Here is a 25,044-nt window from a genome sequence, read left to right as displayed (position 1 = left end):
AAATGTGAAATGACCCAGCAATGCCACCCTCAGTCATTAACTCTAAGGATATATTAGTACAAGAGCTCACAGGTATAGGTATGTACAAGGGTATACACTGTAACTCTGCCATTAACTATGATTTTGTAAATGCTCACCAACAGAGATTGGTATAAGCAAACTGTGGTGCGTTCATAACTCCGAACGCCATGCAGCTGACAACAATGACGATGCTGAGATGTAGCAACTGATATGGAACAACGATCACAATGTTCAGTAAAATGAAAAAAGCTCAAACTTAAGAGTTTATATCTATCTATATATATATCCAGACAAAAATGCCTAGATATATATTCAGCAAAAGGTTATTAATGGTGTGATTGTAAGTGCTCTTTATTTTCTTCACAATTTTCCATAATTTTCTAATTTTTTCCAAGACATTACTCTATATAAGATAAAAATTAAAACATAACATTAAAAAAACCAAGTTGAGCTTAAGCAAAATATAACTAGGAAAGTAACCACTTGTGGGGATGGTGGTGAAGAAAGCAACCCAACTTACTGTAATTCTCAAAGTAGGGCTCCTTTGCATTATTCACTGTTTTGGATGAACCATGCCCCGAGTCCTCTCCTTTCCCACAGCCAATCCAGAATTGCCTGCAGCTAGCTATAAGACCCGCACATCAAGCACTACAGGCACCGATTGGTATTAAGTAGCTGGTGACTGATAGCATGCATGCAAACCACATCCAAGAATTCCTGGCACAGAAGAGGAAAAATTCCTAACCTTAACTAAGAATTTCAGAGGGTGCCACATTTACGGAGAGTGAGCGGCCACCCCAATGTGGCCAGTTGTGGGGCAGTCTATCAGGAACCTCTAGATAACTCCTAGGGATGCTGGAGACGCTGTCGCCGGCTGATAGAATTGTAACTAAGTGAAATCTCTCCTTCCACCTCTCTCTTTTTCTCTCCCTGACACCATACAAAGCCTTGGTATCCCGTTTTCCAGAAAAAGTGCTGTGGGGTGAGTCAAATGGATAAGCCCATTGAGATCTGGTGATGGCTAGGCAGGCCAATACACCGGCGTCTGACTGCCACCCAGCTCATCACATGTTCTTGGTGTCACCTGGCAGTAAGTCCTGCAAAGACTGGCTGGAGGTCACAGTTAGAAACTCAGTGGCCTTGTAGCATGTTTTAATAAAACAACACCTGAGAGCTATATGGAGCTAAGGTTTAGGCATAAAATAAAGAGAACATGTATCAATATAATGCACAAAACTCCCAAACGCAGGGCTATAAGGTTTCATAACTCATGTGTCCTGCCTGCCACCAGACCATTAAATTCACTTCTCAAAGCCACAAGCAGGGCAACGTACTCTTAGCACAAACAGGCAGAAAGAGAAGGGAGAACTTAATTCAATCTCATCACCTCAGCGCACACAGGGCGTGTAAAATTATGCTTAGACATGAGGCTTGTAAAAGGCTAGTGGGTACATTTTTAGTCTACCAAAAGGCCACATGCTCAGTCATTCATTCTCTACTGACCAAAGTGGCACTGCTAAAGGCTTTCTGAGCCCGGTGCCAGGTGGCAGGGGCCGTCTGGGTACAGAGGGTACAGTGCCTAAGGGCAGGGGCTAAGGTCATGCAAAAACTTCCTCCAGCTTTGACTCTTCCTTTCTGTTTTTCCCAACTAGTGTTGTCCCAGATCTTCTGGTTGTGATGAGCTGGATCAGCGAGATTTAAACGTCTTGATCCACAGCATGGGTGCGAGATATGGTCCTGAAACCCAAAGGGAACCGCCCGGCACTTAAACCAATCCCAGGGAGGAACTGGGGGTGAAAATAAACCACATTTTCAACAGAAAACATTCATTTCAGGCAACAGTACAGCCTCATATTCAACAACTCCATTCCAGGAAGATATTAAAGAGAAATTGGTATATTGCAAGCTCATGATTGCATATCCTTGCATAATTACAATGACCTGCAGTCCTTTTTAAAGGCCAAATTAGCTGATTAAAATTAGTCCCATTGAAGTTATAATATCCTAGTGCAAATCTCCTGCCCAAATATACTCGCAGAACCTATGTTTAAAGACAGATTGGGAAAATTCAGAAAGCAGTTACTGCCTATATGGGGCCAAAGCCATTTCAAATTCACTTGAAGAGGCCATAACCGGGGCTCCTGCCCCAGTGAGGAGAAACCCGCTCTTTGTTTTCCTGTTTCTGGGTTGCTATGTGCATCCCATTTTAGGAAACAGTAAATCTCAGCCGAGTTTTGTTCATCTTCACTGCTGATTTCACTTTTTGTTCTGTCTTGGCCCCCATCATTTATACCTTGCAGCTGTAGAGCTGCATCTGGAACTCTGGCTGCAGAATGATAGGCTCTCACATCCCCTGTGAGTGTGACTCCAGAGAATGTGCCTGCAGCCCTCGAAGCTGTATGAAATAGGACCCGTGGCATCTCCTTGGCTGAAATCACACAACCCACCCAACACTGAAATTTTCTGATCCATTTTATTTACAAGAGACTTTAAATAAAATCTAGTAAATAAAACCTTAATGTACCCAGTGTAACAAATGTCAAACAACAGCCATTTAACTTCTTCGAGGAGGAAGACAGGAGAAAGTATAATACTGTCCAGGACTGCAGTAAATCAGCTCATTGTAAGAGTTTACTGAGATCACTGGGGAGATACCAAGAAAACAAAGTAAGATAGTTTCTTACAGGATGACCTAAATTGTTACATGTGTATAGATATACAGATATAGATGGTTATATACATTTAATTAATGTAGTTTACATATATATATGAACTATATGTGTATATATATAGTGTGTGTGTGTGTGTGTAGAGAGAGAGTAAAACCTGCAAAAGCTGGAAGCTGTGGAATGTGGAAACCTGTGAGAGAAGGAAAACGCAAATATTTTCCACTACAACAAGTGACAGAAGTGGTAAGACTATTACCTTGTCAAAGGTGGGAGACCTGTAAGGACTCAGAAAAACAAGGCAGTGCCTTCGAGTTCCAGCTCTCACAGGTTTCACTGTATATATATACACATATATACACACACACACACACACACACACACACACACACACACACATACACACACATACACACACTATATATGTATACAGAGACCCACCAGCACCAGCACTGGTAGTAAATACAGCAACAGCATCAACAGTTTGGAAACTCAGTTGTGTAGAATCGAACTTATTTTTCCAGTTTAGGGGATTAAAACTGTATTTCAACCCAGAGGTAACATATTGCAGTGACATTAAGAATAACATCAGGCTGTGTAAATATTTTTTTAAAAGAAAACGTGGCATTATTAGTGACAGTAAGACATAACCGTTATGCTTAAGGAAAGAAAGCCTTTATTTGTTCCCTATACAATCATAACTCAATCAACCAAACAAGGCTTCCCCCACCAAGCTGCCATTATAATGGGAGTTTTGTGTAAGCTCCTTGTTTGTACAAAAGCCTGACGATATAGTCTCGAGGGGTAATCCTAAAGCTGTTAGACCTAAATTAAAACAAATCTTACTGGCACATCGGTGTTTTTAAGACAGCTCTATTTAAGAGGGCCATGCCGATTAAACCAGGCGATGAGCCCCACACAATCCAAGGGTGAGCACTTCAGCAAACACCGGTATGGTATTGCCATTTGCTGGTGTTTCAGCTGACGGAAGAGCAAAGATCTCGAGATCGCTCTGCTAAAAAGCAGCTGATTCTTCAAGACACGTAGTTAGTCACGGTATGCATAAGTCTGATCAAGAGGCTGATTTTCTTTTTTTTTAATTATTTAAAATCTACTGAAGCCTGTTTTATGGTTCAGGATATGGTTAGTCTTGGTAAATGTTACATGTGTACTTGAAAAAACAAGGATTTTTTTAGTTGAATATAGAGATGTGCAAATGTAAATAGGTCACTGTTATGGATTTAATTGTGTGTCCCCCTCTCCCCCCGCCCCAAACATGTGTTGGAATCCTAACTCCTATACCTGTGCATATAATGCTGCTTGAAATAAGACTTTGGTATGTTAATGAGGCTATATTGGTGTAAGGCACGTCCTAAACCCAGTCACTTCTGAGTTATAAAAAGAGCAGATTAGACACAGAAGAAAGCACAAAAGGGGAATGACTTTATCTTTTTTTCATATTAAACAAGCAAACAAAAAACCCAAACGTTAATGCTCACATGTGAAATTGATTCAATTATCACAGCACTAGAGCAGGATGGATGAGGAAGGGAACTGTGTCCTATTTCTGCATTCTTAAATCAAATGTGCACTTCATGTGGATCAACAAATGTCTGGATTGTTTTCCAACTCGTTGGTTTTTCTTAAAATAAAATCTCATCCCTGCCTCTAGCCCAATCCACACATACTGATACTTAACATCCCACAAACATAGACATCGTGATGAATCTCAACACCACATTTTAACATTTCAGAACAGATACAATTTTAGATTTATAGTAGATCAAATGAATAGACAAAATTTTAGGACAGTCTGAAATCATTCACACATCTACTGCCACCTCCCTAGAGTCTCTTCCTTCCTGTGGACTTATGCATCATTTTAGTGTTTACATCTTCCTTATCCTCCCTCTTTATTTCTGACTCTTTCCAAGCTGAGCGTAGATGGCTCTGGTATCCCTCCTGCTGCTCTCCACAGCCCAAGCTGCCCCATCACTTCTCCGAAGGGCATTCTTGTTTGTTTTGCTTGACTTCAGCGTTCGCATTTAATCACCAAGAGCTTTAAGAATACCTGGGGTTAGACCTGGAAATGCACCCAATGTGGTCTGATCCGGGCCGACTCAGAGTAGGGGGACAGTGAGGAAATCGGCCGTCAGTGACAATGGGAGGTTGGGGGGGGCCTGAGCACAGGTGGGAGCAGCCGTGGGTGTAGAAAAGCATGCAGTTCCTTTGAATCTGCTTCTTGAACCAATGAAACAAAATTCCTTCATACTTTGTGTAGGTTTTATGGTTGGCTGGGAGGATTCCCTGAATTCAAATGGCTCTTTGCAAGCCTGAGAGGGGAGAAAAGAAGCCTCTTTGAAAAGTGTTTTGCAGTTGAACTGTGTCTGTTGTCTGTTTCCAACAAAAATACTTTCTAACACAGTGTCACTGAGCGTTGGTTCAGCAGTGCATGTGAACACACTTAATACACTGGGGGAAATAAGAAATGGATTTTATTACGTTTATTAGCAGCTAAGAACACGATACTTCAGCAGTGGGAGGAAAGTTATGCACCCACACAATTTGAGTGGAATGAACATTTGGCTTTAACTACAGCTAATATGTGAAACCTAAAACCTAATTTTCCATCTAAAGACCTTTGGGGTCCATTTTTACACTACCTTGATCAAACCAGGAATTAAAGTTCAAGCTGGCTCCCTCCAGCCTTGGAGGGTACTGGTATTTCTCCAGTCACACCTCTTCACATCAGCACTTCCTCCGGCTTATCTTTCCCTCCTACCTTAGCTTAAAACTTGGCTCCCAACCAAGGATGCACTGCTACCAATCACATGCCAGCAGAGGGTAGCCAGCAGGGCTTGGGAGGCAGAGCGGGCACCAGCTGAAGGCATGAGACGTATCACAGTAGGAGACTTGCAGGGTGGCTGATTTCTGAGGCCTGTTTTACCAAACAGGGTTGGACTGGTAAGCTCAGCTCCAGCCAGGATAAAAGGCATAAGGAAGGACACTTGCTCAGGTTCTAAAGGGAAATGCTATTTATAAACAATAATAATAACCACCAAAAATTTTGTTGAGAAGTGGTTGTGGGCTGGGCTAAGCACCTTCTTTAATCCTCACAACTGATCTTGGAAAGATGTTCTAGTACTATCTTCCTTTACAGGTTGAGGAAACAGGTTTGTTAACCAAAGTGACTTTTCAATGGCCACTCAGTGGGGGTGGCAGGGTCAAGGTCTGAACCCACAGGGTCTTTCTGCCCCGGGAGCCCTTGCTCTTAACTGCTGTGCTGCCTAGCATCCCAGCAGCTGCCAGTGTTTCCTTCTGCATCATTGAGTCTTAGACCACCTGCACTGGAATCACCTTACAGTATTTTTAAAAATGCAGATTCCTAGACTTTGTCCCACAGGTTCTGACTGAGCAGGTCTGGGATGGGGTCCAGGCATTTGTCTTTTTAATCACTGAACTAGAGCTTAACATGCATTGTAGACGTGGGTGATGGAGGCCCCCAAGCTTGAGCTGGCAGAGAAAAAGAGGTGCTCCTTATAGGTGCTCAGGAGAAAGTACAAGCTGGGAGCTTCAAGATGATCCACAGCAATACAGGACTCTAGGAAGCTGGACAGCCCAGCTCTACCTCCTGTAGGATGCCTTCTTGTTCACTCCATGGTGAACCCCTATTCTCCAGATTGATTCAGCTCCAGTGTGGACGCCACAATTACCCTCTGCCTTGTGTTATAAAGCTTTTCTGCCTCATAGAGTTTCCAAGGAGCACCTGATGGATTTGAACTGCTGACATTTCGTTTAGCAGCCTTAGCGTTTACCCACTATGCCACCAGGGTTTCCATTACACAGGTAGTTGTTCAATAAATGTTACTTGCTAACAACTGTAAGGATATGAAACAAGTGACGATTCGTACTTACATACAAAGATGCTAAGAGTGATGTTATTTATAACGGTGAAAAACTGCAAACAAACAAGATGTCCAGCAGTTGAGGATCTGTTAAATTTTGCACGTTCTAAACAATGGTTTGAAGCATATTTAATGATATGGAAAACGCTCACAATATGTTGAGTGGAAAAAGTAGAAGATAATTCTATTTATACGATTTTGCAAAAAAACAAAAATAAAAACAAAAGATTGGGAGAAAAAATAGCCAACTATTAGAGTGGGCATCATTGGGTGGTCAGAGTACAGGTGATTTTTATTTTCTTTTTAAATTTTTCTTTGTGTTGCTAATTTTCAACAATAAACATGCATTATCTTCATATTAAAAAAACAAAAAAACCCAAACCAGTTGCTGCTGAGTTGCTTCTGACTCACGGACACCCCATGTGTGTCAGAGTAGAACTGTGTTCCGAAGGGTTTTCAATGGACGTGACCTTTCGAAAGCGGGTCGCCAGGTCTTTCTGCTGAGGTACTTCTAAAGATGTCATTAAAAATAATAGCAGCAAAGCAAAATCACAGCAAAAGAGAGATACGTGCTTTTCTTCAAAGAGTTTAAAATCTAATATGGGAAATGAGCAAATTTTGTTTCCAGTAGTTACTCTTACCCAGTGCTCTCAATGCCCCGATCTTGACCTTTCCCCTCTCAGTGCTCAGCATGTGGCAATGTCACACTCAGCACTGAGGCTGTGGCTTGACTGACTCCCCGTCAGATGGTGAGGGCTAAAGCTGTGTCCTCCTTAGTCATCCTGTACCCACAACACCAAGCAGAGCACCTCTACATGGTTGACTCTAAATAAATATTTGTTGGATGCATGCATGAATGAATGAATGTCTATGCTCTCCTCTTCTCAACTAAGCTAACGGTGCCTAGAGAGCAGGGCTCAGATCCTGTCATATTTCTGCATTTCCCTCACCACCAGAGTTGGGCATATTGTAGGTGCTTTCTAAAGACTTGCCTGACGGATGCGGAGCATATCTAAAGGAAGGATGCCAGCTGAAAGGAGCCAGCCTTCTGGATGCCTCTCCCAGCGTGCAGGCACGACTCCAGTGCTGACTGGAGTCAGCCCACCTCACTGCAAATGCTGTGTGGAGCTGAATAGCTTATTTTGTTTGCTGAGAGAAGCAACTAGGTAGCCCCGGATCTTTATCTGCCAAAGCAGTCATGCCTTAACACACTGCTCCACTCCACCCCTTTTGGAAAAAGATTGATAAGCATAATGATGATGTTTTAATGAGCTTAATTGCACATTCCTTATGTTCTTGCAGAGTTGCCAGCCAGCTACTTCAACATCCAGCAGTTTACTTGTAATAACTTTTCCCCCTCTCTCTACACCAGGGAGCGTAATTAGTCTTTCGGTAATCCCGTCGTTCGGCTCTCTCTCTCTCTTTCCTCCTCTCCCTCTCTCTTTCTCTCGCTATTTCCACCCCCCCCCCCCTTCTGGGAATTACTCTAAATGGGTATCTTTGAAAGGAGGGTGGCAGGCTGCTTTTGGTACAGTACTTACCAAGAAACCTTTCATCAAAGCAGCCCTTGTGAGCATGCTCTGGCCCCGAGCCAATCAGATCATCTCGCTGTCTGTTCCTGAAGAAAATCTGACCCTGGTATGCGAGTCAGGCCAGACTCTGCAGACAGGCTGACTGCGCTCTTAGGCCAACCTGTCTTGCTGACTGAAAAAATGCTGAAGGGAAAATTACCTGTTTGGCTCCAGACTGAATTAACTTTTTTTTTTTTTTAATACATATACACAAGTATGTTTATTATTTTTTGTTTAAAAGCGTTTGCCTATCTAATATATTCATTAATGTTATCTGGTCAGTTCTTGAAACATTTTGAGATATGTGCAAATGCAATAAGAGTACAGGGCCTGGAGGCAAAATAAGATGAATTTTCTAATTAAATGACAGAAAACTGTCTTGGGATTAACGAATGGTGGTTCTGTAATCTGTTTATGGGCGCTACTCGGCAGGGACATTCGGTCGATGCTCAGGCCCTGGTGGGTTATAAGGGTCTGGATGCCAAACATTCCTACCCCTCCATTACCCTTCCTTAAACTTCACTCCGTCTCGAGTTGAATACTCCAGGTGGACAGTGTGGCCCCAGCCGTGGAGGACCCTGGCCCCTCCTGACACAGCACGGGGCTCTGTTCATCTGCTGGGAGCCTGACTCTCCCAAGCAGGCATCTTTCTGCCATGCGTGCTAAAGACTTGCCAAAGAATAGTAAGTAAATTCATCTTCTGAGTGGAGTCTTGCAAACATCTTACCTTCTCTTCAATTTCCTATCCCTAAATCATCTTATAAACACATTTTTGACATTTCTAGACAATTCCAGAAAATGGTCACAATCGAGAAACATATCCTATAATTCAAGGAGCCCTGGTGGCACAATGGTTAAGTGGTCGGCTGCTAACTGAAATGTTGGTGGTTCAAACCCTATAGTTCATATTTGAGAAAAATTATTAACACATTTCCTCTCTCCTAGACTTATTCTATGAGGGCAGTGGTGGTTCAGTGGTAGAATTCTCACCTTTCATGCAGGAGACCTGGGTTCAATTCCCAGCCAATGCACTTCTCATGGATTGAATTGTGTCTCCTCAAAAGATATGTCAACTTGGCTAGGCCATGATTCCCAGTATTGTATGGTTGTCCACCATTTTGTCATCTGATGTGATTTTCCTATGTGTTGTAAATCCTATCTCTATAATGTTAATGAGGCAGGATTATAGGCAGTTATGTTAATGAGTCAGGACTAAATCTACAAGATTAGGTTGTGTCTTTAGCCAATCTCTTTTGAGATATAAAAGAGAGTAGCGAGGAGAGAGATATGGGGACCTCATACCACCAAGAAACAAGAGCCACAAGAATAGGATATCCTTTGGATCCAGGATCCCTGTGCTGAGAAGCTCCTTGACTGGGGAAGACTGATGACAAGGACCTTTCCCCAGAGCCAACAGAAAGAGAAAGCCTTCCCCTGGAGCTGGCACCCTGAGTTCGGACTTCTAGCCTCTTAGATTGTGAGAGAATAAACTTCTCTTTGTTAAAGCCATCCACTGTGGTATGTCTTTTATAGAAGCACTAGATAACAAAGACAGCACCTCATGCACAAGCTACCACCTGTCTGGCAGTGGAGGCTTGGATGTTGCCATAATGCTGAATAGATTTAGACTAAGATGGACTAGGAAGAAAGGCCTGGCAACTACTTCCGAAAATCAGTCTATAAAAACCCTATGAATCCCAATGGTCTGATCCACAACCAATTATGGAGATCATGCAGGACCAGGCAGTGTTTTGTTCTGTTGTGAATGGGGCTGCCATGAGTCGGGGCCAACCTGATAGCAGCTAACAACGACAGACCTATTTTAAATTGTTGCCTTCTTCCGCCTCTGAAAACCCCAGGCTGTGGATCCTGCATATAGTCCCTGGGTGGTACAAACAGTTAAGTGCCTGGCTGCTAGCCAAAAGGTTGGTGGTTTGAATCCACCTAGAAGCACCTTGGAAGAAAGGCCTGGTGATCTGCTTCCTAAGGTCACAGTCATGAAAACCCTATGAAGTGCAGTACTACTGTGCAACACACGAGGTCGCTATGAGTCAGAATCAATTTGAAGGCAACAGGTTTTGGCTTTTATCGGACTGTGCACACATGGTGTGTCCCTGAGTGCTGGGCACTGGCCAGCAGCCAGAGCACCAAGGCAGAGAAGACATGGCCTCTGCCCCCAAGGAGGAGGTCTGGATACCTCAGGTCCTCTTCTCCCAGTGATTTCTTCTGCTCCTGGTACTTCAGGATTAGTTTGAATGCTTAAGAAATAATAACAGCTTTATAGCACTAAAGGGTTAACAGTGGGGCAATGTACAGGTGACAGAATCATTGTGCCGTGTATTTTTTTTTTGTACTTCTCAGAATTTCCCCAGATATCTACAGTGAACTTTTACTTTTGTAAATACAAAATAAGCTATTAAAAAGAACCTTGTTGGGAGCACCAAACAGGTACATTCTGGAATTCTACAGAGAATCGACTTAGGGACAATTGGCCAGGCAAGAGCAAGTAATGGCGGAAGGGAGTCTGAATCAAAAGGGGGGGGATTTTGATGAGCAAGACGGCTTGAGAATCACAGCTGGCTTGGACTCAGTTCCTGGGGTGGTAAATCAAGTAATAACGAAAATATGACTGTGTTTTACATATGAGATTTCATAACTTCCTGAGAAGTAAACAGTCCTTTCGTCCCTCCACTCCCCTTTCTTAAGGAATGTCTACATCCTTGCTTTTGGCCTAACATTTTTCCAACATTTCTTCGTCTACACAGAAGTGCAATGCCCCAAACAGAACATTAGCCCCATTTTCTCTGGCGGTCCAGCTTACACATTTATGTAATTACAGGGGCTACATCAAATCGCAGGAAGGTGTACGTGTGTTGGATGTCTCCCTGTCTCCCACCTGTGCTGAGTATACACTGTCCTTGTTCTGTTTTAGACTTGTCCCTGGGAAGGACTCATTGAAATTCTCTCTTGGTTTGATTCACTCTGTTCTAAAGGGTTTCTTCCTGGGAGGTTTTTTTCCTCTTTCACAAGCCCCACGAAGTCATGGATATATGCTGAAACTGAAGCTTTCCCATCCATGAGAGAAAGAAATACCAAATTCTTTTCATATAAATATATTCACCGAGAATAATCCTACTCTGCTCTGGGCTACTTCAACTCTGGGTGGAAGTCGGCAGAACATAAATATGAAAAAAAAAGTCTATTTGTGCCCTTGCACAGACTCTTTCCCATACCAGGAGAAAATAGCTAATTTTCATCACCGAATTGCATAATGGAATGGCCTGTGAAAAAAAAAATGATGGAAAAAATTCTTTGCAAACAGTGCATGGCATGCTATAAAACTATCAGATACAGTAATGATAGCTTTGGTCTCAAGAGCAAACAATTACTCTGGAAGTAAACTGCTGACTTCTTAATACAGAATAAACTCTTTCTAGGATTTGCATACTGTCTACTATTCTGGAAACAGTAATTCTAAAACAACCAACCAACCAAACAACCTCATTCTCCTTCCAGAGCTGATGAAAGTGACTTGGGGGACATCTGTTCTTTCTTGTTATGGGATTAAGGGTTTTATTATTATGTTTTCTATTCAAAAGAGTGAAGCTTCTTGGTTATTTCTCTCATGTATATAAATCCGGCAAAAGAATTCTTTTTGCAAAAGTAAGTCGTTAAGTCTAACAGCTGATAACACAATAAGGCACTCTGTATGTTTTAGACAGAATGGCCCTATGTCACCATCTTGGTAGGGCAATGTCTATTTCATGCAATCTGATCCCTGGTGGCACAGTGGTTAAAGTGATCGACTGCTAACCGGAAGGTCAGGGGTTCAAAACTACCCGCGGCTCCTCGGAGAAAGACGTGGCAGTCTGCTTCCTTAGAGATTTACAGCCTTGGGAGCCGTATGGGGTCGCTGTGAGTTGGAATGGACTCAACGGCAGTGGCTGGTTTTGGCATCCTTTTATTCTCGGGAGTGACTTCGTTACTGAGCTAAAAGGGTGTCTGGGGGCCATACTCTCGGGGTTTCTGTCAGGCCAGTACGTCTGGTCTTTTTTTGTGAGTTAGAATCTTGTTCTACATTTTTCTCCAGCTCTGTCTGGGACCCTCTGTTGTGATCCCTGTCAGAGCAGTAAGTGATGGTAGCTGGGCACTATCTAGTTGTACTGGACTCAGTCTGGTGGAGGCCGTGGTAGTTGTGGTCTATTAGTTCTTTGGACTAATCTTTCCCTTGTGTCTTGTTTTCTTCATTCTCCCTTGCTCCTGATGGGGTGAGACCAGTGGAGTACCTTAGATGGCTGCTCACAGGCTTTTAAGATGGAGGAGATATTTAGTCTGAAAGTTATTCTTCACATATCTAAAGCAAGTGGGCCTTATAAAACCTCAGCTGCCAGAGCGGCAGAGAATAGGCATTTTTATCAGGCATATTCCAAAGCATATTCCTACTGAAGGAGAAACATACTTTCAGTGCTTTCAAAGATTTTTCAAATAGTACAAAGGTCAGAAAGCGTTAGAGCAAGAGAAATGCAGTAGGTGAAATCTGCTAGTTATTCTTTCAGCAACTGCAGCTGGTGAGACTGAGTCTCCTCTGTAATTAGATATCAGCTCTGCTTTATAGTAGTCAATAGTGTAATTAAAAAAGCACGAACCAAGAAGAGACACAGAGGAGGAGTGGAGGACAAAATGGAATCAGTATAACAACAAAGGAGGAGGCTCTGGTCAGAGCCAGGCTGGACTCAGCCCCAGGAGCTCCTGACCATGGAGCATCAGGACAGCTTAGTAGGAGGAAATGGAAATGAATACCAGCAACCTATTCATAATTGCATATTACCATGGTTTCTCTATACCTGTTTTCGGTTGACAGGTATTTATGTTACCTATGTATAGTAAATTGGAGCCCTGGTGGTGCAATGGTTAAGAGCTACAGCTACTAACCAAAAGGTTGGCAGTTTGAATCTACCAGCCACTCCTTGGAAACCCCATTGGGCAGGTCTACTCTGTTCTATAGGGTGGCTATGAACTGGAACTAACTCGACAGCACCCAACAACGTATAGTAATTTCCGTGACTTTGATTCTTCTCAATCTGAGAGGAGAAACCTGCTGTTCTCTCTAAATCCTGAGTTACAAGAACCCCTTAGTTGTTAAAGAGATGTATCTGAACATTTGTTGTCACCCTCTTGGTACTTGTTGGATAAGACTACGTAAGTTGTAGCCATTAGAAAATGCTGCCTGATCTTTTCCTACTCTACCATCATGAAAACTCATTGTTGAGCAAAGAAAGTATGGGCTGCTACACTCAAGGGTTTAAATACCTTGAAGTGACTATACAGCCGATGAGAGCAGTTACAGACAACTCCTTACCTATGTGGTATTCAATCCATCCTTTCCTGTGGCTTGCTTTGTGCATCATTCTAAAATGCAGAATCTATAGTATGGCATTTGGGAGTTCCAGATTCTTATTCTACTTCTTTTTAATGGAGAGATGAACAGTTTTAGCCCTTTTATTGTTCCTATTTACAAAAGTGACCCTAATTGCCTCTGATGAGACTAAATTTTAGAAGAAATGTACAATATTTTAAATAACATCTAAAATGCTCCCCCTCATGATGCTCAGCAGGGTGAATAGTTTGTTTTTTTACAATTGCTCCTCCCTACCTCTCAGGGACCACATGATGATAAATAAAACAACACCTCTAACTGCCCTTGAGTTATTTAGAGGAGAATGCTTCAAAAGTCCAAGGTATGGGATGATTTCTCTGCTTCTACAAAAACATTTACAGCATTCACAGGGATAATTAATGTGGACTCCTCTGTCCCTCTCACTACATAACAGTATCTCTCTTCACCTCTTAAAATGTTTTTAATTTTCTCTCAAGCTGTATAACTTACTGCCACATATAAAATTGCTTAATGCTAATAAAATTGCAAAAGGCTTTGCCCTAACATTTTCAGTCATACTCTTAAATGCAATTAATGAAATGAATAAGACCAAAGAAGTAGCTCCCAGAATTCAGCCTAGGTGTATCTTTCAGCAAAACATCTACAAGAGTTTGAGGCCATGTGTTCCAATAGGAAGCAACCGGGCTAAAAGTTCTTAAAGCAACAATCTGTGGTCAAGAACATCTCTACTAGAAATGTTTACATACAAGCAATCAGACTTTATTTTGGTGATGCAGCTAATCAGACTCCAGGAGATCATCCCAGGGAGAAAGCAGGTTGGACAGAAGGCAGTGGTCGACCAGTTGGTGTTTAAAATGAGGATTTGGAGGTCACACAGGTATCACCAGACCACAAACCCTTGGGCCACTCTTGTTGCCTTCCATCAACCCTTCTCCTTAAGGTACAGGCTACGTTGCTGGCTCTTCTTTTCCCTTTCTAGGCTGCCCTTGATGAGCATCATGAATAGATTTCAACCAGATACCAATTCTTATGGGAAAAAGAGAACATGGTGCTTCTAGGGCTGACCCGACACAGAGTCGGCCTGGACCAAAGTCTTACTACTTAGCGGACTGGAGAGCAATGCCCCTGGATAGTTAGCTGCTTAAAACTGTACTTGGTAGGAATGATCCTTGACCTGTTTGGGGTTTGGCCATCTACCTCTGGAAACTCCACAGTACTGGAATTAACTTTCTTCACAGATTAGGCAGGAATGCAGTGTTGTATTGTTTGGCTAGGTTGATATTTTAAAAAAAACTTGAATAGTTTTAGATAGGACATGCACACTTTGGTTGATCCCAGGACACATAATTTCCTGTTAGGTAACATCTGGCCAGCCCTGCACCCCACACTTACATTACCTACCTGGTGCCCACAGGCATCTGACCTCTGGTCTAGAAGCAAAGGTACAGCTTGCAGGGACTTTTCTTAGAAATTACTGAACATCGCTGTCTTCCTCAATCTGACCAGCTGACCAGTGAGGAGTTAATTATTGAGCACTTACTGTGTGCCAGGCAATGCTGGATGCTGGGTCACAGAGATGGCAGGGGTGTGCTCCCTGCCCTCCATAAGCTTGCTTTCTAATACATGTCCTGGCATATTAGTGCTTCCTCTATAAAACAGAGACCACATTCCCTGCAAACCTGTCTTCCGTCCTTGCTCAGGAAGTGATCACAATATTAATTCTTTTCTCTATACTCAAAACAAAAGCTCTTTACACCAAAGACCAGCTTAAGCATGGACATTATTCTCTAGGACTACTAAACGCTCAATATCCACATTTACAGTCAGACAGATAAAGAAAGAGAAAAAACAACCCGAATCTAAGAGGCAAAAGAAAAAGAAAAGAACAAAACACATGTTCATACACACACTCTCAAAAATGGGGGAAAACCAACTGGGAAACTTTCGTTTTCTCCTTGGATGTCTATTTTAAAAATCCCAAGCAAGACATGTGTCTATGGAAACCTTCGTTATCGCAAAGACAGTGAGGTACTAAAGGCCATTGTTGCCATGGAACAAGCAGTATTTGCTTTTTTATTCTATTGCACAATATCTAATTACAGAGACCCTGATAAAATTATGCATTCCTAAGCACAAATTAAGACCATTCTACGGGAGCCTTCATGTACATACTTTGTCAAATTTCATTTGAAAAAAAATGAGGGGTGACTTTGCAGAATCTTCAGGATAAGCAACACCTCCTCTAACTAGACTCAGCTCCTGCTGAGATGAAATTCTCTCAGACTTCCAGTTGGGCTGCAGGCTGTCCTAAGTGAAAGGTGCGGCTCACTTATTCTCCAACAAAAGCTTAAATTGAAACCCTAAAGCTCTTTCTTCCATTGAGCACATATTTAAAAATCAGTCTCTTTGTTTCATCTAAAAATACAATAATACAAAATTCTCCATCAATTTAATAGCATGGAAGTCTGAGCTGCTCTTTTGAAAAGGCAACATCTTACAAATACAGTTGATATCCTCCTCATTCATCTCTGTGGAAATCACTAGCTTAAAATTACGAGGTCTGCTTCCACGCATGTTTTTATACTTTTACTACATATTTTTTAATTATTATTATTTAAAAATTTTTTGTATTATGGTGAAAGTATTTACAGCCAAAGATACATCATTTCAGCAATATCTACATGTACAATTCAGTGGCATTGGTTACATTCTACAAGTTGTGCTACCATTCTCACCCTGCTTTTCCACATAACTCCACCACCATTATCTGAAACTCACTGCCCCCTAAGTTTTCCATCCAACCTTTCAAGTTGCCGTTGTCAGTTTTATCTCACAGAGATAATTCTTTAAAAGAACACAATGCTCAAAGCAGACAAACTTTATAAGCTATTTTTTTGGTTCAGAGAAGACTTCGGGGGATAGTTTTGGTTTTAGTTACCTTTAGTACGTATTTATGTATTTATACACATATGTACTATTTTTTTAATATAATATTCTGCAGGTAGCATTTTGCAAATTATCTTTTGACTAAACTTAACAGTTTCAAGATGCATGTGTATGTCTGTGATCCATTTATTTTAACTGCTGTATAACGTTCGATTGCACTGACTCTTCTCATACTGAAGAACATTTATGTTGCTTCCAAATTTCTACTATTACACTGTTGCAATGAACATCCTGGCACATGCTCCCTCATCAACACCTGCATGGATTTTTCTTGAAGTCTTCAAACTGGGGTATAGCTAAGTTTAAGAGATCCAGTTTCCAGATTCCTAACTTCCATATATATTACTTGCCAGAACGAATCTCCTGAAAGCATGCATGTAATCTGGGCACCGAGCCAGGTCTTGTCCCCTTCCTTTTCTCACTGTCTTCTCCTACTTTACTAAGTTGCTTTGCCCCTGGGTGTAAAGCCTCCATGTTGTTGGGTGCCATCGAGTCAATTTTTGATTCACAGTGACTCTGTGTGACAGAGTAGAACTGTCCCATAGGATTTTCTTGGTTGTAATCTTTAAGGAAGCAGATTGGCAGGTCTTTCTTCCATGGAGCTGCTGGATAGGTCTGAATCGCTAACCATTCGATTAGCAACTGAGCACTTAACCATTGCACCACAAGAGCTCCGTAAAACCTCCATTTAAAAAATAAAACAAAACAACAACAAACCATACCCGTTGCCTCTGAGTCAATTATGAATCATAACAACTCTATAAGACAGAGTAGAACTGCCCCGTAGGGTTTCCAACACTGTAATCTTTAAGGAAGCAGATTGTCACATCTTTCTCCTGAGTTGCAGCTGGTGGGTTCAAACCACTGACCTTTCGGTTAGCTGCTGAACGTTTAACCACTGTGCCACCAGGGCTCCTTAAAACCTCCATAGTGCCAAATAAAGGGACAATATGAACAGTGGCTGTAGGTGGCTACTCCTTTAATCAAGGACCACAAATCCAAGCTAGAGCTGTGCGTCTCTCTCTGTCTTACATTTATTTCTGCCAAGGGTGAAGGCCGGTGTTCACCCAGTGTTGGGATGGTCTGAATTCAGATACACTGTACAGACAGGTAGTGCAAGTGATGACAATTTTTGTCTATTGGAAATTTAATGACTTCGCCTTTTCCATTCCCTAACCTACTTTCAAAGGCTGCATTTTTCCCGAGAGAAAGTCTCAGGAGAACAAAGCAGAGTGAGTGTCGTGTGAAGTACTGATGACGGCAGCACCTTCCTTCACCCATGTGACAAATTTGCAGAGCGGCTTGAGGCTCTATACATCTATCTAAGCCCTCCCTACTAGCTACCACCTACTTTAGAATTAGAATTCAGAAGTGACATGGTTGTCCCAGGGACACGTACTAACACATTTATTTAAATGGGAAAAATGAAGTCAGACTTGTTCTGTCAGAAAATGAGCCTACTTTGGCTGTTTTGTCTGACAAGGAGGACTGGTTTTAGCAATTGGATTATACAGTGGACATTTTCCATAATTTGAATGAGCTAAATCTGTAGCTCCAAGGTTTTGATAAGAATATATTTAAAACATATACAAGTGTTTTTATAAAAAAGATTCTATTGACAAAGATAGATTGACATGAACAATAGTTGATTTTCCCCAACACTTTCCAAGTATATTGAGTTAAACAAGGTGCCGCAAAGAAAAAGAGTCACGGGTGTCATTTGTGAATGTGAAATATTTGTACATGTGTATAGTCATCCAGGGCACGTCTTGCTTCCAGAACAAGTGATAAAGAACTTGTTGGGCAAACTCCAAGTATCTCTGCTGTGGAACAGAAGTCTGAAGAAATCATGGTTGGCTTAGGTAACATGATAATATGTATGTGGATGAATCACCAACTGTAGGAATAAAGTAGAGTTTATAAAGAGCTCTTTTCTCTTTATACACTGAGAATCTACTCACCTGAGAGAAAAGGTACAGTCTTCTCAGTACAATTCTTAAAAGATACCTGAGTCAGTTGACTGTATGACTAAACTGACATGAATATTTAGAATGTGCCACGGAAGTTACCTGTCTCCCTGGGTGGATGTTGCCCTGAAGGTGGTCAAGTTAGCAGCCAATGGGGAAAGGAGTGTCTTATCAGGAATACTGAGTGACCTTCAACAGGCCACTTCCTCTCTCTGAGCCTCAGTTTCTCCATCTATGAAATGATGGGTTGGAGCACAAGGTTCCCTCTTGAGACCCTCTTGTCACCTGGGCACATCACTTCCTCTCTAACATATCTATGAGCCTCAGTCCAGGTGTCTCCCCCAGGACTCTTAGTCTGGGCATTGGATTGCCACTGTACCCTCCAGCTGGGCCATGTCAATATGGATGCCACTGCTGGGAGTGTTTTAAAAACTTTGGCCTTTTTAGGTATATATGTGTAATACACAGGGCAACCCTGCTTCAGCCACCAAGGAAACAACACCACGACCTCAGAAACTTAGCAGTAGTCTGAGTTTGCCAGAAAGGAGGAAGTCAACACCCCCTCACTCCTTTTTGAGGGCTTTCTTTCGTAAAACCTGGGTCTCTAAGCAGGGGTGAAGATGAATCAAGAATACACTAAGGACTCATAGTGACCCAAAAGATAGAGCAGAACTGCCCCATGGGGTTTCCAAGGAGTACCTGGTGGGTTCGAACTGCCGACATTTTGGTTAGCAGCCGTAGTTCTTAACCACTACACCACCAGGGTTTCCAAGTCTTGCAGGGATCTATAAATACTTATTTTGCCCGCCTACCAATATTCTTACTTGTTTGATTCTGTTGTTGTTAGGTGCCGATGAGTCGATTTTGACTCTTAGCGACCCCATGTGACACAGTAGAACTGCCTGCCCTATAGGGTTTTCTAGGCTGTAATCTTTACGGGAGGAGATAGCCAGGTCTTTTCTCACACAGGGCTGCTGGGTTGGTTCGAACCACCAACCTTTCAGTTAGCAGCCAAGTGCTAACCGTTGTGTCACCAGGGCTCCTTGTTTTATTCTAGGCACTCTAAAAGAAAAAAACTACGATAGGTGGTAAGGGTGCTTGTGGCAGATGATCAAAGTAGCCCTCGTTTGCTTTTCAAACATTACAGAGGGACATTTGGAGAATGTCTTATTGTATGCCCCCTTTTATGGGAACAGTTCGGGAAGGCAAGGTGGAGTCGAGAGCAGGGAGACAGGAACAGAATGCAGGTGGACCTTTCTGTCTAGAACACAGTGGATAAGAATGCAGCCTTTAAGTCTGGCTGCTTTGTTCAAATCTGGGCTCCCTCACTTGTTGGCTGTGTGACTGGGCTAGGTCAATAACTGAATCTCACTGAGCCTCATTTTCTTCATTTGAAACTGAATCAACCTCATAGGGTTCTTGTAAGGATGAAATGAGATAAGCAATGTAAACACACTCAGTACAGAGAGCACAGTAAGGACAAAACTATTATTAATATATTTTTTATCACGGGACTTTATATTTTGGGCATATCAGAAAGGGATTCTGTTGACTTATTTGGTAGGAAAATCTAGCAGATAAGAAGTCAAATCCATCAGTCATGATAGCAGTAAATGTTGAGTTTTCTTTCTCCGGAGGAATTTTCTCCATTATAAAATGGAAAGCCAAATCAAATGTTCTCAGTTAATTTTGGCCTGAGAGGTGTACTTAGGACCCTCAACATTTGCCTTCCAGGTCAAGCTTATCAGTTCACGCTTGTTAGTGTGAAAAACTCCTTTCCTATCACTGCTTCTGCCACTTCCCTTATCCTGTCTTTCTTCTGGAACAAGTGGACTTGCAAGATACTTCACTCCCTGTTTTGGCAAACACACTCGTTCTGTGAGAGAGAGGTCCGCCCATGTGTACAAGCCTGGGTTTATCAGCGAGAAAGCCTTTCTTCTGCAGGTGTCAGGGCACTGAAAGCAGGGCCTTGCTGGCTGTCCTCTTCTACTTAGGCGTGCCCCACCATTTCTGAACTGTAGCTCTTAAGGGACACCAGCATGAACCTCAGAGGACTGCACTATATTTAGCTGGATGAGGAACAACATGATTTCCAGAATATGGGTAGAGGGGAGGCAGTCAGTTTTGTTTAGTACAGTGTTATCTGGAGAACTCTGAAATTCCATATCATGATAAAATTTATTTCAAATAGAAGCTAAATTCCAGAGTCTTAAGGGAAGTTGGTCCAAGGGTGCTCAAAGACACAGCAAATATCCTTTGAGATTTTGATGCCCACTTTTCATGTAGCAAATGTTGATCAATGGCTACATGCTGAACACTAAGCTGGGATGAACTGCAGCCCCGGTGGCACAGTGGGTAAGAGTTTGGTTGTTAACCAAAAAGGTCAGCAGTTCGAATCCATCAGCTGCTCCTTGGAAACCCTACGGGGCAGTTCTACTCTGTCCTATAGGGTCACTGTGAGTCTAAATCGATTTGATGGGCAATAGGTTTGGTTTTTTTTTTAATAAAAGCTGGGATAAAGAAGAGAACAGTTTTGTGAAATAAGATACAAATTAATGTAATAATAGTTAAGAGCTTGGTCTCTAAAGCCTGGGTTCAAATTCCATCTCTGTCACTTGCTACCTAAGTGACACTGAACGAGTTTCTAAAACCCTTCATAGAAAACCAAAGGCAGGTTTCCTAGAAATTGAATACAGTGTCTCAACTCCCTTATAGCTTCAGAGTCTCTCACTTGTCTGGGCTCCTTCCAAAGCCCTGGGAGAGGCCCTAGCAATGTGTTCCCTTGATCACTTGTTTTTGTAAAATTTGTAAAAATAAGATATATTAAAGGCAATCCATTAGGATTACTTTGTACTTTCTGCTCCAATTTGCCTTGTGTTGGGAAGCACTGGAATGGCTGTGGGCATTTTTGAGATCCAGTTAGGGGGACTTTGAGTTAGGGATACTTTACTTTGGATGTAATGAGGTATGTTTACATGGTTCAAAGCTGTTTCTATGTTTGGTTAAATTATTTCTAGCTGCCCTGGTCTGGGAAAGGCCAACTCATCTAGTGTTGGGACATGAAGGTGTGGTACAGAGCCACACTGTCATGACAACACATCTTAGAGCATCCAGCTCTTGGAGGTATGTGGATGGTAGAGAAAAAATGTCTGGAGCCAGAAGCTAGTCTGGGGAGAAAAAGCTTTCAAATCCTACTGCTCGTATATTAAAAATACAGGAAAAAAAAAAGATGTTTTTATTTGACAACTATCTTAAAAATTTACATGACATTACTAATACGTGCTATGAGGCTAAAAGAAGCTTTAAAATCTCTCAATAATGGGTTGCAGTAAGAGCTCAACAGTGAATGACTCTGACGAAGTTCTTATCCCCAAGGGGCTCTTGGTTCAGTAGAGGAGGGGACTGAGGGAGAGTTATGGGACAATGCTGAAAGTGCTATAGTTCAACTGGACACTGACTGGGGCAAGCCATGGCAGGCTCTGAAGGAAAGGCTCTCAGAAGCTGAAGCTTTGGCCTAAGGAGCATTGTTAGGCAGAGAAGAGAGCCAACAGCATGTAAGACATGGAGGCCGGGAAGATCATGAAGGGGTTGGGTTGCCAGAAGTCAAGGTTAGTGAGGTATTAATAAAGACAATAACAGGGGATACATTGTCTTCTGTGCTTACACACATTACCTCACCTAACCTTTGCCACAAACTTGTGAGACCCCCCCCCGAAAAAAAAAAAATCCATTGCCATCAAGTCAATTCCAACTTACGATGACCCAACAGGACAGAGTAGACCTGCCCCACAGGGTTTCTAAGAAGCAGCTGGTGGATTTGAACTGCCAACATTTTGGTTATCAGCCAGTCTCTTAACTACTGCATACCAGGGCTCTGTGAGCCAAAAACCCTAAAAGCTTCACAATCCTAGCCCCAAATCTTGGGTTCAGATGTGTTCTGGAATTGAGATCTTTCTGGACTTTACGAAGGGAATGTGGTACATATACCGTATGTTCCATGTCAACCCCAGCAGATTCTGGGGCAGCACCCCATAATCAAACTCTAACGTTTCTGTAATGAAATATCTTTCAATTTCATATTATATCTACAATTTCTTTATCCAGTGGGAAGGGGCCATACATACCTTTTGAGGGACATTTAACTTTAGTCAGATTTATCTATCTGTCTATGGAGAGTATGAGTGAGTTCTGGCAAGACAGTGCAGGTTGAACTAGAAGGGGCTGAGAATGGGGCTAAGCTAATTGTCTAGAAAACGGAAGCTACAAGGTTGAATTTGGTTTCCTCTGTAATGTACACAGGACATACGTTTCCCTACTATGAGGCTGAATTATAGGAAACTGCCATTTTTGTAGTCAAAACCAACTGAACATGGGCAATTACTTATGGTTAATATACTTGAATATTAAAAATTTGAATGAACAAGGGAAAAACACGCTGTCCCTCCATTAGCACATCAACTCTCTTTCCTCTCATAGGGCAGGTCACGATATACCATCTGGATTTCTTAAAGGTGGTGTAGAATTGGTCTTAAAATTCTCTCCTGAGGTTGAGCGGTGGCTTTGTTTGTATTTGTAAAATATTAGTTCTTAAGCTTGTGCTGAGAAAAAGAGTGTTCATTATATCATGTTCCATATTTTTAATTTTGGAAATACTTCATTAAAATGTATGTCAGAGAAGTACTTTTTTTTTTTTTTTTTAAGAATGTACTCTAGACAGATAAAATTGAGAAGCAATGAAACTCCTTTCACTGTTCCATTGTGGTGGGAATTTCATGGAACTTGGGTTTTCAATATGCAGTTTAAATCCAAACCTCGGGAAACCATAGCCTTCTACAAGCAGTTAGGGCTGGCTGTGAAAAATCTCCCCCGGCTCATGCGTAGGTCTAACACAGCTGGCCAGCTGGGGAGGAAGTGAAATCTATCAGAAACATGAGTCCAGGATGTTGTTGTTAATAGTTAATGGTTACTGAGTATCAATAATGTGCAATGAGAAGCCACATTGCTAGACAGATTAGCTCTAGTCCTTGCCCAAGTGCACAGCCAGCCAGAAAGTAGAAGGCAATCCTTTTGCTACGAGTACCGATGGACTACCGAGTGAAATCATGAAATAAATAAAAAGATGACTAAGTGAGTCATCTCTGGAAAGTAGTAAACATTTTCAGGCTGATGAGTTTCATCTTATGTAAGAGTTACCATGAATGGAGAGGATTTACAATGGGTCTGCACATTGTTTCAGAGGAGTTCACAGACTTTATTTTGATGGTGGGATGGTAAATTTAACCTCTGAGTTCTAATAATGTTCTGTTTTCCAGATGAACCCAAGGCTTGTCATATTCTAGACCTGGAAAGCATAAATGGTATTATCTTTGTATATACAAATAAAAACCAATTCATTTTCCAAATGTTTAACTCATTCAGGAAGGGATGCACACAAATAGATCCCAGCTAAACCAACAATGTTAGGAAAGCTCTTTTCACTTATCAAATCAGGCTATATTAGGTTTAATGGAGATGCTTGATTTATAAATCTACAAATAAACAGTTTTTTTTCTAAACAGTATTTTGATTTATCATCATCTGAAACCACATTTCCTGCTCATTTATAATAGCTTTTTGTAACTTTCCCCTTAAATAGAAGGAAGTACTGTAGTACATCCGTAAAAGAGAAATATCTCAATAAACTCTATTCTCTGGACTATAAAAGAACTATATTTTTTTCCTGTGAAAATGATCACAGGAGAGAAATGCTGACCAGAAATCCCTTTCCATCATATTTTTGAAAGAAGACCAAAGGCTGTGTTTTCTTATAAACTTGACATTCTGAAAGGAGATGTACACAAAACACCAGAGTTTGCAGTTATTTACTGCCATCATTCACTGGTAGAATTCTTGCCTTCCATGCGGGAGACCTGGGTTCGATTCCTGGCTAATGCTCCTCATGCGCAGCCACCACTCATGTAAGTGGAGGCTCACGTGTTGCTATCTATGATGCTGAATGGGTTTCGGTGGAGCTTTCAGACTAAGACACACTAGGAAGAAAGGCCTAGCAATCTACTTCCAAAAACCAGCCAGTGAAAACCCCATGAGGCACAAGAGTGCAATCCACAACTAATTTCACGGGGATGGCGCAGGACTGGGCAGTATTTTGTTCTGTTGTGCACGGTGTCGCCGTGCATGAGTTGGGAGCCAACTCAACGGCAGCTAACAAAATAATTCCTGGATTATTTCAAGCCATTTGTGGAAAACATCTCAAATCCACTAGTTGCTTGATAATACTAGAGGAAGGAAAATAGTTTTGGGTTTCTTATGCCCTAAGACTACAGTCACTTCTCAAAGCCGCCCAGTTTCAGGCTCGCCAAACTATTGCTCTGTAACTGCAATATCCTGACCTGGCTATGAAGGTTAGGAAGCTGGGGTTTCCCATCAGCCTGTTTACTTAAAACATGTCACATCTAAAATAAGGATTACTTTAGCTGAAAAAGCAAGTCATTTATAAGTGTGCATTTATAAGGGCAAAAGTCAAGGCAACTGTGCAAACCACTTGTCAACTTATTTAGAGGAAATTGTGTA

The 25,044-nt window shown here is 41.8% G+C and overlaps 1 protein-coding gene and 1 non-coding gene across 3 annotated transcripts in view; one reads left to right on the top strand and one right to left on the bottom strand.

Annotated features, from left to right (window-relative positions):
* Positions 1–25,044, bottom strand: part of VTI1A (vesicle transport through interaction with t-SNAREs 1A) — a 396,202-nt gene that overhangs the window by 55,095 nt on the left and 316,063 nt on the right. The window lies entirely within an intron of this gene.
* Positions 9,124–9,194, top strand: TRNAE-UUC (transfer RNA glutamic acid (anticodon UUC)). Its single transcript has one exon. It is a non-coding gene; the product is annotated as a tRNA-Glu (tRNA).

The sequence above is a fragment of the Trichechus manatus genome, unplaced genomic scaffold, assembly GCF_000243295.1.
Source record: "Trichechus manatus latirostris isolate Lorelei unplaced genomic scaffold, TriManLat1.0 scaffold00031, whole genome shotgun sequence".
Taxonomy (NCBI): Eukaryota; Metazoa; Chordata; class Mammalia; order Sirenia; family Trichechidae; genus Trichechus; species Trichechus manatus.
The sequence above is the reverse complement of the archived record's forward strand: the minus strand, read 5'-3'. Positions and strand labels throughout refer to the sequence as shown.